This window comes from Talpa occidentalis, unplaced genomic scaffold, assembly GCF_014898055.3.
Source record: "Talpa occidentalis isolate TD23 unplaced genomic scaffold, MPIMG_talOcc4v2.1 talOcc4.7, whole genome shotgun sequence".
In the NCBI taxonomy this organism is placed as follows: Eukaryota; Metazoa; Chordata; class Mammalia; order Eulipotyphla; family Talpidae; genus Talpa; species Talpa occidentalis.
The window spans coordinates 111,228,148-111,248,242 of record NW_023605083.1 but is presented as its reverse complement, the minus strand read 5'-3'; the positions used below and the strand labels follow the sequence as shown (position 1 = coordinate 111,248,242).

The window sequence follows — 20,095 nt, the reverse complement described above, 5'->3', positions numbered from 1 at the left end:
GTCATTTCTTCACTATGGAAAGCAGACTAAGATAATGGTGAGAGACTCTTGGAGCTGATAAGGGCCTTTAGGATTCACCTGTCCCTTGCCTCTGGTTGAAGCTGGAATTGTAAATGGGGCCACAATAATGTGACATGCTACTTGACTGATTTATTCACTGGCCCTTAAACATGAGTAGTCTTTCTCTTGTTCATGACTCTGGAAAAAGAGGGTAAAGCCCACAGGCTAGGGCCTGCAGACACCCAGATGACATGGGGAAGCATTTTCCAGCAGTGTGTAAATCCCTCCACTTGGATTCAGCTTCTCTCCCAGGATGCTGCCCTGTCCAGAAACCTTGCCAATTTACTCACAGTTGCTGACCCCCAGGCCACAAGCAAATGAGGACATGGGGACTATTCAGGGGACTCCCTCCCTACAACCTTCATCCAGATGTTTGGCACTAGACAAACAGGCATAGCCACAGTTTCCTTTAGACAATTTAAGAAATTAATATTAAAGGATGTGTCACCCTGGATCTACAAAACAGGTCACCCTAGGTTTTCTCAAATAGCATTTGGAGCTCCAGCAGTGGATTGTGGAATCAAAGGGGAATTAGGCGGTGGTTATCTAACATGCAGAAACCCTCCTGCCCCCCACCAACCAAACATTCCCTCACCCCCAGCACTTTGTTAGCTGCTTGTCCTTTCCCTACTCGGATAATACCCTGACACCTTCAGTAGGATTCCTGGACTTAGGAAATGAACAAATCTAGCCACTAAGCCCAGCTTTTATAGCAAATTGATGATATATATGTACTGAAGTTCTCCTCTGAAAGGAGAACTGGTTAAGGGCTTATACATTTAACTCTTTCTTGCCTCCATGCTCACTTGCACATCATGATTTTATTAAAAAATATATAATGTTTTTATTTGCCATGAAATCTCCATCCCACAGTTCTAATGCAATTCAGATGGCTTTACCTGATAGGTGAACTTTTTTTTTTTTTTTTTATAGAGGCATGTTTTTATTTATTTATTTGTTTGTTTGTTTTGTTTATACAAGCACTGGGTACAGTCAGAAGCGCGGGAGGGCGAGAGAATTCACCAGAGCCAGAGCGGAGAGCAGAGCAGGCAGAAGGACCGAGGTACACTGCTGAGGGGAGCAGGGGGCGGCAGGAGAGGTCTGCGCGCCATGTGGGACCCTCCTCCGGTGGCCGGGGAGCAGCTGGGGATCGAACCGCTGCACCGCAGAGGTCGCCGGCAGCTTCGCAACCCAGCGCTCAACCGCTGCGCCACCGGGGAGGCCCCTGATAGGTGAACTTTTAGGAACTCTTGTGACCCACAGTCCCAACTACAAGAGAAACATGAATGCCCTTTGATGGCTTCAAAATTATATTCTAAAAGCAACAGCAGATCGTAGATGGGGAAAAAATAGCAACATTAATAAGTGATTGCTGTGATGCTATTTCTTCCCCTCTCAATTGTCTCCATTTTGCTTTCATGCTGCCCTAGGATGTAAGGGTTCTGTTCAGAGTTTCATGTCAGGACAGTGCTGGCCCCAAGTGCTTTCTGGCAGGATTCAGAATTTAGGGACCAGTAGAAAGAGAGGACTTCAGGATATACATGAATTATCTGCCCCACCATAGCTACCATTGGTCTCTTTTTCATAAAATGGTAGGCATATACCTTTGCCCTGATAAATTTTGCAAATTATTAGCCCTGGAGTGTGTCTATATAGAGTAGACAAAACCCTTACATCCTAGTGCAGCCTGAAAGCAAAATGGAGACAACGAAGAGGGAAAAAAAATAGCATCACAGCAATCATTTATTAACTAGTATCAGCTATGAGTTGAGTTTTTTTAATATCCAGACACTGTTACATGAGTATCTTATATAATCTTCACAGCAGCTCTATAGTACAGGTACTATAATTATCCCCATTTTTGAGGGAACAAAGACACAGCAAGTTTAAGTAACAGGCCTTGAATCAGCACCTATTGAATGGGGGAGTCAGTATTCAAATGCCAATTCCTCATTTTTAACCACTATGCCACAGTTTGACTTTGGGAGTCAAATTTTCTATGTCCTAGTTCCTCTCTTGCCACCTACTCTTGAATTTCTACTTTTTCCTCTATTAAATGTAAAGGTTGGAGTAAGGAAGTGATCCCAGTATAATTTCTTAATTCAGGATGAGAATGAGAGAGAGAGAGAAAGAGAATAGCATGTATTATCAGAGAGAAGAGAGGAAAAAAAGATGGTAACAATTTGCCCCTCTGGTTTGCCAGTGAACTTGCTGACACCATATCAGTAAACTTAACTAGTCTTTAACTAGGACTAGTTAAGAAGACTCTATCCCATGTTTCCCATTAATGTTTGTGGCAAATACATAAAGCATTTCAAGTCAATCTTACCTGTTTCTCAGCATGCAATTCCTTTCTCAGTCCTATTTTACTAGAAATATTTAGGCTGCAAAGATTATGGTATCACACACACATACATACATACATACACACACACACACACACACACACACACACACACTCCGTTTAAATTACTTAAAGGAAGTAACTTACAGGCAGATGCAATTTAGCTGATTACGTGCAATTATGAGCACACATCTGCCATCCAAGCAGAGCGCTACCCTGGGTTTCATGGGGGAATAGCCCAAAATAGATTTATCTAAACCATGGTGGCCTAAGAATTATCATACCAAATTTAAACTTCTGGATATTCAACTTTCCCAATGTGACTTCCTGTTTTGCAGAAAAGAGCTTGAAGAAATAATAATAAAAGAAGTCTCATACTCATTTCTGTTCACCAAGTGGCTTGTTCAAAACAACATTTTAATGATTTAAGTGTAAATGAATCAGAAGCATATGGATTAGATTTCCCTTAAAATACACAAGGATTTTTAAATGAACGAGAGTGGAATGAAGAATTCCCCCAAATTTAGCGCTCCTTGGAATTGCCTTTTCTAATGTTATTAAAAATTGGTGGTGGTAATGGGGTGGGGCGGGGAGCTGATTCACTTTGAACTGCCTTTGGCAAACGGGGGTGGGACGGGGAAAAGGTTCCTAACTTCTCTCTAAAAGGGGACCATACCGCAACTTGGGCATCGACTAATTCATCCCAACCAACATTTTTGATGAGTTAAGTGTAAATGAATCAGTAACATACGGATTGCATTTGAAATACACATGGGATTAAAAAATGAAGGAAAAAAGCACTTGGTAAAGTATGTCTGGGATTTTGCCAAACCCATAATGTTAAAAAAAAATTCTGAAACAATTGATGAGTCCCTCTCCCTCCCTGCCAGCCTCACCAGGCAGAATAGATGCTGTTTGTGTGAGGAGTCCAGGCCTCTCCCTCTTTGACCACAGGAGGCAGGAGCCAGATCCAGCCTCACCTGCCTGGGTCCCAGGTTGTTTTCAAATTGTAGAGTGGGCTCCTTCTGCACAAAAGGGGATCACTTCTTGGGTAAGGGAGAAGACTAATAACTTAGCTCCTTCTTTGGAGAGCATGCAAATAGGGGACACTTAGCTTTTCACCCATTTGTTTTCCTAGAAAGCCACAAAAGGCAACTGAACGGAGACTGGAGTCTGTCCCTAACCTGGAGCTGCGTCCTGTGTGGGAGGTCAGATTCCTCGCTGGGCTCCTGAATAAAATAAGCAGTGGCTTGGTGTTCTGCAGTCTGCACAGAGTGCCCCAGAACCAGTGGCTCCCCACTTTTCACCCCCATGAAATTTATTACCCTCCTCTCTTCCAGATTCCATATTTTGAATGATAGGGTCTCTACACCAGATAAGATTGAGAAATAATTTCCTTATTTTGTTATGAGCCAAAAACTGCCAATGGAAAAACAAAACACCAACATAAACACTTGGAGTTGATACAATTTGGATTAAAGAACAGAAAATCTATTTTAACTCTCCTTTGTGGTCTGAACCCCGTTAGCACCATAGCTTCAATGAATGTTTCTAACATGCTAGGAATGTCCCTGCTTGGGTTCCTGAGGGATTCCCAGTTAGGGAGTCATTAGCCTAATGGATCTGAAAGGCATTTCAAGGTGAGAGTGTTCCAGAACCACTCCCATGGAATTCTCTAGGTCTTTGCCCTTCAAGCATCCTAATAGCAGCCAACCAAATCTCTGCTAAATACTAAGCAGATCGAAAGACTTAGTTTCTCTGAGAATTATCTCAGAGAGAGGCTGATTACTGGTGGGGCCCTTCTCTCCCCAACACAGGGTTTGGGATTCCTTAGTGGCCCAGAGTCTCTGCCCCTGACTTGAGCATTCTGCTCCTCATTTAGGGCCTGGAGCCACTGGCCTGTTCCCTGTAAGACCTCTGCAGAGATGTCAATGGTTTCCATCCGTTGCAGCCACCCAAACACCTATTTTATTTTCAAGAAAATTAAGTGTGTGTCGTCAGGCCTCATTAAAGGGCTTAAGGGAAAATTGATTTTATTGTTTCCCTGCTCTGTGTTTTAAGGGTGGGGTGGGGGAATGAGAGGCAGGGATCACTGGAAGATTTACATAAAAATTCAAAAGTTAATCTTTTCACATTGGGGCTCCAACAAACATATTCCAGTGTATGGTTTTTTTTTTTTTTTGGTTTTTTTTTTTTTTTTTTTTTTTTTTTAATCAGAGTAGGTCGGAAGGCTGTTCCTTTGGTAACATTTGAAAATGAGCTTGCTCTTTAAATTCCCACAAAGCAGACACAGTTCTGGTAAATGCCCCCAGAGACCGATCATCTTGAGACAGCCATGGAAAAGAGTTTGATGTTAATGAAAATGTGCAAATGAGATAATAAACTAGGATGGAAGAGCCAATTCAAAACAACCTGTGACCCTTATTATTTTCTTCCTGCCATACCGCCTTACAGGACAGAACGGTTGGTTGATGGTTCAGAGGAAGGAGTCATGATAGGATAAACAATTACAGGAGAAAAAAGATGTTCCCCTTGTGCCAGGTGCCCTTTCCACTGCCAAGCCCGAGAGTTAAGGTGCTGTGGTCACTCTACGCTGCTCTGTGGCTTATTTATGTACACTCAGCACTCAAGGGACCCGACTTCAGCTGAGAGGCTGTCACGGGAGCTGGCACATGTGCGTCATTTTATTTCAGGAAAGCAATCAAACCAGGGGCACTTAGTTCCTCCAGTGAGGCCCACTCAGAAACAAGACAGACAAGTCACAGGCCATTGCCCAGGAGCCTCCGAAGAGCTGACATAAGATCGATTGGCCATCCTGGGCCATTTAGCAAACAGTTTACACAGGAGGCCTGCGTACTGGATTTAAACTAAATGAAAACTATCGGGAGAATTCCCTATAAAGTGGACTTGATCTATATTAGGGAACAGGCTAATTATAGGGATTGGCATATATGGAATCAAAGTGAAACACTATATGGGACTAGAGAGTGGTGGTCTTTTATACCAGGGTGGTCTGAAACCGGGGTTTAATGTATGTACAATATACAAACATTTTTGACAGACCATTAACACCTATAATCTTGTAAATATTTGCAATTTTCTAGATCATAAATATAGCTGCATAAGCAGTTCTTTCAGAACATCATTTATACACCATTAAAGGTTAATTTACAAGTTAGTACCTTATAGAAAGAAGATATGTGGGCTTTATGCTAACTTTCTGTAAAGGGAGACTAGTGTCTCCAAAAGCAATTTGTAGCTCTCCTGTGGGTCTGACTGGGGTCCTATTCAAAGCGCTATTTGAATTCTTTTCATCAGCTCATGTTCACAGCAAACTTAATCTTCTATTTTGGGGGATTAAAAAAAAAACAGAAGGGAGAGAAAGATCTGAGGTCTTCAAACTATGCTCGCAAGCATCCCACTGTTTATTTGAACAGTTTCTCTTGACACCATTCTCATTTGTCACAGTCCCTCCAATACCTGCTGTTGTACCTTCGCCTTACCCCAAAGGGCTTCCCGCAGTTCTGCACTAAAAGACTCCCTGGAGGGACCAACCAACAAGGAAAGTCTGACCTCCCAGGTGGCCATTGTATATGTGACATTACATTTTTGTTAAAAAAAAAAAAAAGAGCAAAGAAAAGAGGAGGGAAAGTGTTTTGTGGGGGCAACTGTCCCCCCTCCAGCCACTGAAGATGGTGTAGGGAGGCCAGGGTCCATAGGAGCTGTCCACACATTAGAGCGATAGAAAGACACTGGGGTGACCTGCAAAAAGAGTAGCTTCCCATGACAGGGTTGGTAAATGTGGGTCAAATCCTTGCAGAGAAAGCCACAGAGCGAGGTTAAGTGACCACAGCAGCTCTGTGCTGTCGGTGAAGAAGCTGAACTATGTAACTTGTTCAATATGTGGAGCCTCTTTGCCTCTGCAGACGGATTCTGTCGATATCTCTGCCCTTTTCCTGAAATATGAACAGCTGGGTCTTCTGGCTGCAGGCCTGCCTGGCCTGGCATGGACATTTTCATGCATCATAAGCTTACTCTAACTCTCAGACTTTGAAAAGTCTTGGTTTATTGTTGGTATTTTCTAACAATTCTGGTTTGGGAGGGGGTGGCCAGGAAGAAGATAGAAGCAAATTTTAAGAAGTCTGCCATTTACCTAACCCTCCTTGCATCTTTTTCTGTTGATTTGGGGAAACCACCCAAGAATAGCCAATAGTCCCCATGCTCATCAGCCCACTCAAAGTCAGCCTAGTCCTCAGCATAGCAAGGAAGCGCTGTCCACACCTAGAGCCCCACAGCGTACTGAGGCAAACAGTCTTGTGCTATGAGTTTAGAAGTTTAATTCCAACCATAGCACCACTGTATGATCTCAGGAAAATCACTCCATTCAGGCTTCGGTTTTCTCTCTTGTGTACAGTTAAGGAGATGGTCTCAGTTCCCCTTCATGACTCAGTCTGTCTTCTGTAGTTCCTCTTGTTTAGAACCCATAACGCCTTTTGGTACTTACTCTTCTCTCTACAAACACTTCATTTTGGGAACTAAATGGCATTACCCTCCTCAAAACGCTGGCCCTAGCATCACATCCTTCCAGCATTTTTTTCATATTCCCTCTAAATCATTGCCACTCTGAACAATTTGCCTCCTCCTCTGCTCCACATCTTTCTATGCTAGTTAAATATCATTACAAATGTTGACATACTTTATAAGTTTTGTGGGAATTAGAGATTACCTGATATTCTAAGAAGCAGCCCAAGATTTGAGCAAATGATGCAGCATTTAATAAAGCTGGAGTTTTAAGCCCATGGTTAGGAATTTGGGGAAGCAGACTAGGACCATCACGGCCTGGATGCAAGGTGACCAGGCAAAGGGCACAGCATTTGATGGGGAAGCGGACACACAAAAAAATAGGTGTAATAGTGAGGAGGGTCACGTTAAGGGCGTTTCTCTGAAATTAAACTATAGAATTTTTTTTTTTTTTTTTGTGGGACCCTCGCCGGTGACTGGGGAACAAACCGGCACTGCAGAGGCTGCGGGCAGCCTCGCAGCCCAGCGCTCAACCGCTGCGCCACCAGGGGAAGCCCTAGAGTATAGAATTTTTAAGATAATAAACAATGAAATTTTATTGTGTTTATATTTTTTAATGGTACTTGAGTAATTTGTAAATAACACTATTATCTGAGTGTTGGAGGCCTCTTCTACTTAGCATTCAATCATTTTTAACCCTGGGCTATATATTATCCCTTCAATTTTTGATATGGGGCCTCAGGGAGAGATCTCACTGCAACAGTACGGTTAGGCCATCTGCTGTGAGAATTTATGCTTATTTGACTCTGATTCTCTGTCCTCCAAGACATATCCTTGGTGAATCATCATGCACCTGAGCCCTTTTTTCGTGGCTTTTCGTTCTCTCCCTCTTCCTATTGACCCCACCCTCTACTACCAAGATGACCCAGCCGCTTCTCTCAGCTGTCTCCAGTTGCAGTTAACTAATAGCCCAGAGGAAACCACCAATTGTGCAGAGTAGGTTAACTTGTTAGGTCCATACCCCTGCCCTGCACCATGCCCCTCCCCCACTCCCGGCATCCCTAAGCCCTACCTATCCACTAGGGATTGAAATCTCTGAGTAATGTGTCCGGCAACATGACCTTAGCTCCCTGCAAAGAGCTGTGATTTCATGCTATACCCTTGGTTTTTGCTGAATGTTAGTAAATTAAACAGTCATATGAAGGACAGTTCTGTGTCTTGTAAATTTGCTGTTGAAAACCATCCATTATGTTACTTAATGCTCCTTATATAAGGAACCATATGATCCATTTTTTTCCTCAAGTTTGTGCTAAAAAAAAAAAAATTCTTTGTCTTGTACAATTTGCTCTCAGACTTGCTTTTAGGAGGGAATGAGACACAAAATTCAAAAGTATTAGTAGAGTGGTGGTTTAATTTAGGAAAGGATCCTCATGATTTTATCTCATTGCTGCCTTGGTTACCACAAGTCCAGGGTCCAGTCTTTCACTCAGTTGTCATCACTCCCCTTGTGGTTCCTGAACGGATCCAGTATTCGTCTTCCCTCCTTTTCTTTTTCAATTCTCTATTCTTGGTTTCTTAGTCATATAATTCTACTTTTTCCACTCGTATCTCCGCTGCTTTGTGGAAGGAAGGAAGAAAGCTTAAATAATGTTACCTTCCCCCAAGCCATATGTAACTTTGAAAGTGTATTCTGGGAAAAGGATGCCTTCACCTCATCTATCAAAGGATATTCTTAGGAATGGCTTCCCCAAACGAAGGAAAACAACACACAGAGTTTTGGAACAAAAAATATTTAGGAAACATTATACAGTCCAATAGTGTCTTGGAAATTCCTAAGAATATTAGTCAAGTTAGACCTAAAAAGGCTTTTAAGTAAAAAAAATAAATAAAAAATGAGTGTTTTAACATGTGGTACTCAGAAGAGCACACTTTGAGAATTTCTGAGTTAATATAAATGGTGGGTTCCAGGGGTGGATCTCTCAGGCCCTAGGTCTTAAGGTGATAACAGGTCAGTCTAGAGGTAGGAGGAAGGAGGAAAGTCTTTCCTGCTTCCCAGATGAGACCAGAAGTAACTGCCAGGCTCCAAGAACCAACACGCCACCCTAACTCCTTCTCAGCTGCTGAGGCCTTACAAACATCACTGGCTTCCATAAATAATCTGATTATGTGCATTAACTTGCACAGACTCCCCATACAATATTAGCAAAGCTTCAGAGCTCATTAACAATTGCGTTTAACTTTTTTGAATAAAATTTGCAGAGCTCCTTTTGGAAAGATATAATTTACGAGCTCCTGTGACTGGAAGCCTAAGGCTGGACTGATGTGTGTCTGAATCCAGAGACTTAAATTTTGTCATCCTACACACTTCTTTCTCTTCTTAGTTCCATGTCTGAATATCCATTGGTATCTCTCTGCACGTTGGGAGGAAAAGGCCACTGACTACTCCATGTGTACATCAGATGAATAACCCAGAAGGAAACAAGACCCTCTATCACCACTGTCCATAGGCCAGATAACATGGAAGCACTGTGCCTGCTGGCCTGCAACCTCTCCCTGTACCCAGAGCTAAAACCAGAGTGTTGTACAGGAGTCCAGACCTACTTGAGTCATGGACCCACCTGCTCAAGCAGGACTTAAGGAGAGAGGAAAAATTGCAAGTTTATCCCCTGAATAATAACATTATGTGTTGCTTGTTTTTAAGTCATGAATTATCCCATTTTGTTTTTTAAAAAAAAATCTATCTTCATCCTGCTTACAATTACTTAAAAGTCATCTCTCTCACTTACAATGCTTCAAGTTCTTTTTCATTAAGTCTCATCTCCACATCTAGATTGTAAGTTCCTCCAGGACAGGAAATCCTGCTTTGTTTTTTATTTTCTATTCTTTCCTCTCCTATCTGATTAATACTCTTCACTCATTTATTCATTCTGCAAAACTTTATTGAATATCTGTTGCATACCAGAAACTGTGCTAAGCCCTAGAGATTAAGAAAGTAATGAAAAATTTAAGATGCTTAGAAAATACATTACAAATAACTGAACCCATTCCTTGATAAGTTCTCACTGCTGAGAAATGACCTTATTCTCTCAAACATCGCTACCATAGCATTTTTAGTGAGGTAATTATGTGAACTTTAGCCAGTCATTTCCATCTTTGGGCCTCATATTTCTCAAGTGTGAAATAAATGGATTAATAAGATGACCCCCCAGCTCTAAAATTCTAGGGTTCTAAGACAGGGATGACCATATAATATGGAAAGGAAGAGATGCTCTTTTTTGAACTCACCCCTTATTATCTCATTCTAACTTAGATTACACCCCCGTCTCTCTCAGCATAAGAGATTCGAGGTGACCACAGATTCATTTCACACCCCTTCTACCACCTATTGCTTCACAATCTTCTGGCACACTCATTATAAAAGGCTTTTTGTGTGTGTGGGGGGGGGGACCCTCGCCGGCAGCCAGGGAACGAACCGGCGCTGCAGAGGCTGAGGTTGCGATAGAAGAACTACTGAGGTGTTCAAGGTCACAGAGCTGGTATGAATAACTGAATGATGCTAAGACAGTGCTCACTCTCAACTACATAAGGCTGCAGCACAGCTGAAAAGATAGCAATTCTTGCCATCAAAAGCCAGGATCCCATCAGAACAAAGTCTGTGAGCTACTTAGGACACTTAAGTCAAAAGGGCTTTGGTGAAGCATAGTTTGAACCCACAGCATAAGATGACCTTTGGCAAGGAAACAAGGAATACCAGGAACATCGCATCTGCAAGGGAAATGCAGCCGAACGCCACATAGATCAAGCAACTCTCACAGTCTGGGGATGAAAGAAATTATAACAGAAGAAAAGCTCACCATGTTTGGGGCCCTTCATCCTGTGAAGTTCTCCTTCAGGTCCTTGCAAAACCCAGCCATGCTCTCCCCTCATTCCCCCAACCCTGCCTTTCATTTTTAAACCAAAGTGCCTGCAAAAGAGAAATCCAGTGCACATGTTTCTGATTCATTTACGCTTAACTCATTAAGCTCTGTTTAGGAAGAGCTATCTGGTGTCCAAAGATCTTTTGGAGTCTTCTCCCCCACCCCCACTGCCCTTAATAAGCCACTGAAAGCTTTTTTTCCCTTTTTACCAGCCTGTCCATGCTTGAGTTGAGCACATGTAAACAAAGTAGAGCACCCAAAGGGCCAGTGAACAGGCCCAGTCTGCTCAGAGACCAGGAGCAACAGCTCTGGTTAGCAGGCTCTCCTGGGCCTACGGCAGTGGGGCTTCACGGGGGAGCCTGAAAGAGTTGATGAGGGGCAGTTTGTCCAGAGCCAGGCCCATGTCATTGCCATGAGGACCAGCAAGAGACAGACGGTGCCACAGATTTGAGCTACAGGTTTTTCCTGTCCTAACCAGCCTTTAGAGACAGTAGAAGAGGAGAAAAAACGGCAGAGTTGTTAACTCAAAAAGAAATGGCCACCCCAGGGAGAGAAAAGCCTCCTCACAAGGCAAGCAGTCCCAGCCACTTCCCTGAACCCCTAGAACAGCTTCCTAGCCTTGATTCTGTCTCCACTTATATCCCCTTACAGCCTAGATTCCAGACAGAAACCAGGAGTAACCATTTAGAACAAAAATCCAAGCTTGTCTTCTTCAGTTTAGAAATTCCCAAGGGCTTCCCAGAACACTGTGAATACAATCCAGGTTTCTTGCAATGGCCAAAATACCCATCAGAGCTTGTCTCCCCCACACACTGCCCTCCTCCGCACATCAACCATAGCTCCCTCAGCTCATCCTGACTTACTCAATTCTAGCAGGGCAGCTGCTGCCCTCTGGTTTGGACATGTCAAGCTCATTTCAACCTCAGCATCTTTGCATTTGCTCTTCTCTCAGCCTGAATGTTCTTCGTTCGGATAATCACATGGCTGGGTCTATCTTATTATTCATTTCTTTTTTCACACATCTGTTTCCTTACCATGCCAGCCACATGAGCATTTCCACCTTAACTTGTCCTTTAAAGTTTATTTTTCCCTTCCCACCACCTGAAACTGTCTTAACTGTACATCCTTGTTTAGATGATGATTTCTGTTGAACCCACCAGAGTATAAATTCCGGGAGATCAGGGTCCATTCTTCCTTATTTAGCTCTGAATCCCCCTTATTTAGTACCTGACACAGGGGAATATCTCAACAAATATTTTTTGACTGAATGAATGCATGCTCTAGACAGCTCAGAGTCACACAGCAGCAATGAGCAGACCTAGAAGAGTGCTCCTCTGTCTTGGATAAGGTGGCATCCACCCATCACTCTCAAGCATCTTGCTCTTGGGGCCAATGCTGTAAAAGTGACCAATAAAGGCAGGAGAACCTAAAAAAGATGACTAGAGGACCAACTTCTGGCCCGAATCTCTGGTGTGTTGAAAGACTTGAGGCTGTGAAGGTGAGTTGGGACCCGGTACCCACAAAAGACCAGAGTGACTTATGGAGGTAGCGTCATAACCAGCTCAACCAAAACCCGCATCCCACCTCTTACATTCACTAGCCTATGCCTTTGGGCAAGTCATGGACCCTCCCAGAGTCTGCTTCCTCTTTTGTAAAGAGAAATAATTATATCTCAACTCACAGGCTGGTGAATTACATAAAATGTACAAGGTGCCAAACACTGGCTATAATATAAAAAGGACATTCCATAAGCAGTACTGGGAAAAGTAAAAGAGCAGAAATTCCAAAACTGAATAAGAGAAACGTGGTTTTGTAATAAAATGACAACAGGTACTTCCCCCAACTGGAGTGACCTGGGAATTTCTCCACCCACCAATTCAAGAGTTACAAGTTTGACTGGAGGCTGAAAGAGGGAAGGACAAGGGGTAAGTGGATTCCATGTAGGAAGGATCCTAATTCCACTTAACCCCAACTGTCTGGGATAATGTTCTTTAATTTCTTTGCTTTAAATCCCTGCCAGAGAAAACTGATAGATGATGCCTAGCTCAACAGCCCAAACATTTTTTCTAGATATAGCTGTTAATGCATCTCACCAGCCTGAGTCATCACTTTGACCCTAAAGTCAGCAAATTCTAACTCTGTAAGACATTTTTTACTTATACCCTGAATCTCTCTGACAAATACTTTGATGTGTTCCCTCATTTTCCTGTGTATATGATACATTATGCATAAACTGTTTTGTATGACTAAATTCTTAATATATGTACATTTCCTTTTTCCTTTTTCATTTAATCTTATAAATGTCTATTTTCCTTCTTATATATAGTTTTCATAAGACAGAGTGCCAGAAGTGAATTTCTAGATCAAAAACGATGGGCATTTTAAGAATGCTGATAGTACAATCAAATTAATTTCAAGAATACAATACAATTATTAACTCTAAATAGATGGTTATTTTCACTTTCGTTTACATATGTGATTACTAGTTAGGCTGACTGGTTTCATATTTGCTAGCTACAACACCCGATTGTTAAGTAATATCACAAAAACCTAAAGAAAATCAAAAAAATTTAAAGGGAAAACCTGAAAGCACAAAAGTAATTAAGTTCCCAACATGTAGGTTCCAACTCTGAAAAAAATTACAATAGCTAATATTAATGTGTATTTACTTAATGTGTTAGAAATTTCATTATGTAAAACCATGTTTTATCCTCATAATAAGTATATAAGTAATGGTTAGGACATTTTCAACTCTAATATGCTAAGCAACTGATTCATTTAACTGAAAAAGCTCAGAATAAGTTTGGCTTCAGATACAGCTTGATTTAGAATCCCAAATGACATGTTTTCTATTTCTTCAATGTCTTTATTTTTATTTTATACATTTTTTACATCATTTTTCATTTTTGCACATGTTTTCTATTTCTTGATAACGATTTCCTTTCTGTTTGTTCCTCTTCAACAAGGAATGGCTTTCCAAGAGCCTGGGCCAGTCTCATTGCATTTCTATAGCCAGGGCAATACAACACTCTGGCTAGACACCTAGTCTTACACAATGGCACCCAAGGCACATGACAAGATAGAAGATAGAAGACAGAAACCTAGTGAAAATTGGGGGACCTTTGACTCTGGATTCTGAATAGCACAAGTAACAGTTATAATTAGGGGCTCTTACAAACCACATTTTACCCATAAGAAACCAAGACTCAGAGAGCTAATTTCACTGCTCCAATATCACAGAGCTGGTACAGGCCAGAATGATCCAAAGTCAGTCTCCCAGATATCTATCTAATGCTAGCAAATGCACTGAGGAGCATGATGAAGCTCTCTACTCTCTAACCCAAAGATAACCTCACTCTAGTCTCTTTGAAGCTTGCAAGTTTACCTGGACTTTGCCCTCAGCTCTGAATATCCACGCAATTGTACTGACTCAGGATGAATGCATTCACTCATTCAGCCCAAGGAGGAGGCTCCCACTCATTCTGGCTTCTGGTCTAATGGACTCACAGTTAAGAACACAGGATTTGGAGGGCAGGCAGGCTTGGCTGAAATCTCATCTCTGAAGAATAACTAAACTCCTGCTTTCTTGGCTGGAGTAAATAAGGGAATCGATGAGCTGATGCATGAAGCCTGTTGTGGGTCAGGTCTATGCCTTATTGGTAACCAGTGGTGATTGGCCATTTTGGAGTATTGAAGGGTATTGTCACCAAATTCTCATGGGATAAAACCATCCTTCCTACGAGTCCTTAGGAATTGCCACTTAAAATTTCAAATCTAATAGCTCAGGTTGTGTGTAACATGCATGAGACAACTAAGGTAGAGTTTCATAACAGAGGACTTAAGCCTTACTTCATGTTGGAGTTTGTGCAGTTATCAAGGTGGTTAATATTATTTTTCACAAAAAGTTTCTTCTATTCTTCACTCACAAACATTTGATTCCCTTTCCTCTTAAAAGCTCATCTCTTGCCTGAATTCTTTTTTATTCATTATATATTTTGACTTACAGGCTAAGCTTATATGCTTGTTGAGGTTGTTGTTTTGTGTGTTTTGTTTTGTTTTGTGAAAGAGAAAGGAGGCTTCTCAAAAAAAAAAAAAAAAAGTATGCTGTGTGCTCCAGAGTAATAATGTTTGTGAGTTATCCCTTGTCTGGAGTTCTCCAGAGAAACCAACAGGATATATCCAGATATAGATATAGGTATATTATATACAGAGATATTACATGTGTACGTGGGTGTACATGCATACATATATATACATATATAAATATAAATAGACTTAAATAATTACTCACATGATCTTGGAAGCTGTCAAGTCCCCTGGATCTGCTGACTGGAGGCTGGGAAAGATGAAGTTCTGAGAGCCAGGACAGTCACTGGTGTACGTTCTAGTTCAGGTTCCAAAGGTCCTAGGGCAGAATATATAGGTCTCAGCTCAGAGAGCAAATTTGTCCTTCCTCCACCTGCTTGTTCTATTCAACAGATTGAATGATGTCTACTTGCATTCATGAGGGCAATCTTCATTATGCAGTCGACTAATCCCAATGCTAATCTCTTCATACATTCAGAAATAATGTTTTACTAGTTTTTTGGGCATCTCTTAGCCAAATCAAGTTGACATAAAATTAACCATCTCACTTAAACTTCTAAAACCCCAGTTATAGAAATCATATAGATTATAGGAGCCATTCAAGTCAGTCTCCATAGACACATTAAAAAAAAAAATGATCACCAGTTGACATTTTGGTCAATCCAGTTTTTGTGTAAAGATTTATTTATAAACAATTGTTGGTTCAATTTTTGAAATTCTCCAGGAACAAATCTAAATAGAATGAATTTTAGAATATTTTTCACCCCTACAACTAAAATGTCATTTTTTACTTAGCCCTTATTGTCACACAATATGCAATTGAATGTTGCCAATAATATTCAATAACAAAATACTTATTTGACTTGCAAGATACTTATCTGACTTGCAAGTCAGTCTTGTTTCTTTTATTTAAGGCCATTTCTTATTCATATATTGATCTACAGAGTTATCCAGTATAGAATAATTAAAAATAATAATTACAATATAGTGACAATAATAATAGTTGTGGTTCTCAAGTATTGAGTGTTTCCAATGCAACAGGCACTGCCCTGGGTGCTATATGTACATTTTGTTATGTAATCCTCACAGTAACCACGAGAAATCTGAATACATATCTCTATTTTACACAGGATAACATTAAAGTTCAAAGAATTGTGTACAAAGTTTCATGATAATGAATAACAGGACCAGTTAAACCCAAATATGGCCAAATGCAGTGTGTACTGCTTTAGAACTGAGTTTGCAGTCCTTCAGAGTTTAAGGAAACTGGCTCACTGCCATGGAATCATATTTTTAGCCCAAATGGTATCTCTGAAGAAGTGACTGAGTGAATTGATCAAAGCCTGAAAGCTAGCGGTGTAGGTAAATTTTTACGGATGAGCATATTGAGTCATATGGTCTGCAGTGTCTCTGATAAGAGATATGGTGACACTCCCAGTGGTCACCTCACACTTTTCAAGACATGACTCTACCAGCCAGAGCAAGGGATGATAACCATTCTGTGTGTCAGTGCGCCTGATGAGGGTGGTTTAAAAAACCCCTTGCTTCCTTAGATGACTAATCATCTATCAAGGAAATATCAAGAGATAAACTGGCTCTTTATTATTATTATCAATCAATTTTTTTAAGGCAATTCCCAATAAGTCACTTAGAATTACTCATTCATAGCAACATCAAAGTGATCAAAATAGCTTATTAGCTCATGTTGAACATTTATCGCCCAGGCTTTCTAGCAGTCTTGCAGACAACAGCAGAGAGACACAATTCAGGTTCTGGCAAAATGGCCCCCAAGGACCCTTTCCTTCCCTGCTTTTTCATCCCCCACCCATCAGTCACCCTCTCTCTCAGTCACCCCCTTGGATCTATGTTTTCAAAAAATCCCCAAATTAGGTATTAAGTACATGTTTATTTCATCACGATTTTCTCCTCTAATCTGGGAGATAAAAATAACAGAAAGAAATGTCTGTTTGTAGTCTCATTTTATCCTCTACCATCCCCAAAGTAAACTTAAGAATGCCGCTGATCTCATGCCTCCTCTTTCTTCATTTGGCCAAGTCCAAACAGGACAGCTTTGAGAGTGGACCCCACATACAGCGCCAGTTCAGAAAAATCACTGTTACTCTAGGAAAATGCAGATGGACTCTGACTATGCTTCCAGCATATCACTGGTAATTTTTTAAAGCTGGCTTTATTTCCAAACCTAGAGAATGGGTTGTTTATTGGTCACAGTAATTGACAGTTGATTACTAATGGACAGCTTGGAAGATGTCTTTTGAAAAAAACACAAATAATCACAACCAACTTATAAAATCCTGAAATCTCCCAACTGTATAGATACATTGGAACAGTCTTCTTATATCTTAGACTAACCTGAAGTGAGAATAATTGTGAAGCTATGACATTTATTTTGAGAGATACCCAAGGTAGAAGATCCACTTAGCAGGATTTTTTTAGAAAAGTTTAGAAAGAACACTGATTGTTAAAGTAGAAGCTATGGGACTTTGTTAGAGACATTTTAATGAGGCCCTAGTTTTCCTTCTTCAGTAGGTTTGATTTAATGCTCACTGACAGCCCTGGTTGTGCCCTGCACTGTGTAAATGAAGGAAAGTATACTTTCTGCCCTCAAGGAGATTTGAAAATCTTATTCTGGGAAAAAAGGGGCACTACAAGTTAAAATATACTCAAGTTAAAGAACTAAAAATTGTATAACATCAGTTTTTCTATCTATTGTCCTGTAATTTCTACTTTCCAAACAGAAGGATGTTGAATCCCATAGAGAGAAAAAATAAATGTGCCTGCTGAGCAATGTTCTTTTTCCCGTGATTTTTAAAAGCAATTTTCTTTAAATAAACTTTAAAAAGAAGCTGCTAATATTGAAATTAGAATATTGTCACATAGTCTCTGCTTTTACCCAAGAAGCATAAGCCTTCAGGCGTCATGGTGTTTCTCCAAATAGTCGTTTGTTTTTATAGTTTGAAAATTGACAACATAAAGACAATCATTGACTTGGCATCTAAGGGTAGAACAACACCTAGTTCCAGTGCCTGTATTTTTTCTTTCAATCTTCCCCCTCTCTCTATTCCTTCTCTTTGTTACTTCCCTGAGGAAATTCAGATTTAGAACTTTGCTCAGTACAACACAAAGAGCTAGATAACATTCTCTGCTGGCAAGAAAGCGGTATTTCATTTGGTTGAGACTGCAGTGGTGGTAGTTTTGTAAGGTTTACGTAAATTTTTATGAACATTCATATGACAATGTGTGATGATTAACTGTGGGTTTAAAGTAAGTCAATCTGTAGGTTTTGTAGAACGAGGTAACTCACATTCTGTCTGGGCCTCAATTTCCACACCTATAAATTTGAGCACTAAACCATTGGTTCCCAAAGTTTGCTGCCATTAGAATCACCAGGGGAGCTTTTAAAAAAAAATCCTGATGCCCAGATTGTAAGCCAACCCAATTAAATCACAGTATCTCAGAGTGGGAGCCACACATGTGTTATTTAAATATGCCCAGGTGATACCCGTGTGCATCAAGGTTAGGGACCACTTGCAGACAGTAGGGTTTGTCCAACATCTTTTCCAGCTGTAGTATTCTAAGTTCCATGACACTCTGAGTTTTAATTGCTAATCTCTATTATGAGGTTGTGGTAATTAGCAACTTAGTTACCGCTTCAATACAATAACAATCAAAATCCTGGTGGGCTTTGTTGTAGAAGTTAACAAACTGATTCTAAAAATTCTATGGAAATACAAAGGATCTAGAATAGTCAAAACAATCTTGCAAAAACAAAAATACCACAAAGTTGGAGGTCTCAAATGATCAAACTCACTAATCCAGACATATAGTACTTGTATAAGACAGTTTACCAATGGAACAGAATACATGGTCCAACATTTGACCTTCACTTATACAATCAATTTTCAACAAAAAGGTGCCAGAGCCATTCAATTAAGAAAAGAAAATATTTTCAATAAATATCACTGAAACAACCAGAAAATAATTTGGTGGGGGGAAATCTCAGCCTCTACCTCACACCAGAAACAAAAATTAATTTATATGGATCACAGACCTGGATGCACAAGCTAAAACTGTGAAGCTTCTAGAAGAAAATATAAGCTAAAATGTTTTCCAAGACTTCCTAAATATGATGCAAAAAGCACTAACGATAAAAAAGATAAATTAAAAATTCAAAAAACTCTATTTAAAAATATGGATAGGCGGGCCTCCCTTTTGGCACAGCGGTTGAGTGCTGCACTGCAAAGCTGTCTGCAGCCTGTTCAGCGCCAGTTCGATTCCCCACTGGCCAGGGAGAACCCCAAATGGTGCAGCAGACCTCCCCTACCTCGCCCACTGCTCCCCTCAGCAGTGTCTTTGGTCTGTCTGCCTGTTCTGCTCCCCACTCTGGTGAATTCTCTTACCCTCCCGCACGTCTAACCTAAACCCCAGTTCTTGTATGAATAAATAAATCTTTTTAAAAAAATATGGATAGGCAAGCCACAGACTGGAAAGAAATATTGACATTGATAAGAGTTACCTAAGAATATACAAACTATTCAGTATATGCAGACTATATAAAGAGCGCCTAAATTCTATAACAAAATGACAAACAACCCAATATAAAAATGGGCCAAATACTTGGACACTTCACAAAAAAGTATAAAAATAACCAGTAAGCTCATTTTCAAAATGGTTAAACTTTTTAGACATCAAGAAAATGCAAATTAAACTCACAACAAAGTACACATATTAGAATGTCTAAAGTTAAAAAGACTGACAACACCACCAAATGCTGGTAAGGTATAAAGCAACTGAAATCCAGATATGTTGTTCATGAGAGTGTAAAATGGTGTAATTATATTGGAAAACTACAATTGCTTATAAAATTAAACGTAAAGCTAGTCTACGACCCATTTATTCCACACCAACTTACCTAACAAATATATGCACAAAATGTGCACATAGATATATATGCACAAAAAATGTGTGCATGTATGTTCACATTATTCCTATTTGCCCAAAGCTGGAAATAATTCAAAAGTCCATCAACAGATGCATGCAAATTTGGTAAACTCATACTTAGCAATAAGAAGGCAATTACTAATATGAACATAGTATGGATGAATCTCAAAAACATGTTGAGTGAATGAAGCCAAATTCAAATGAATAC

The 20,095-nt window shown here is 40.4% G+C and overlaps 1 protein-coding gene and 1 long non-coding RNA gene across 2 annotated transcripts in view; one reads left to right on the top strand and one right to left on the bottom strand.

Moving 5' to 3' along the window:
* Window positions 1-20,095, top strand: part of ANKFN1 (ankyrin repeat and fibronectin type III domain containing 1) — a 577,395-nt gene that overhangs the window by 374,579 nt on the left and 182,721 nt on the right. The window lies entirely within an intron of this gene.
* LOC129144862 (uncharacterized) overlaps window positions 1-20,095 on the bottom strand; it is a 69,187-nt gene that overhangs the window by 46,971 nt on the left and 2,121 nt on the right. The window contains exon 2 of the long non-coding RNA XR_008549602.1: window positions 15,134-15,247. This is a non-coding gene — a long non-coding RNA (uncharacterized LOC129144862). The remainder of the gene's footprint in view (window positions 1-15,133; window positions 15,248-20,095) is intronic.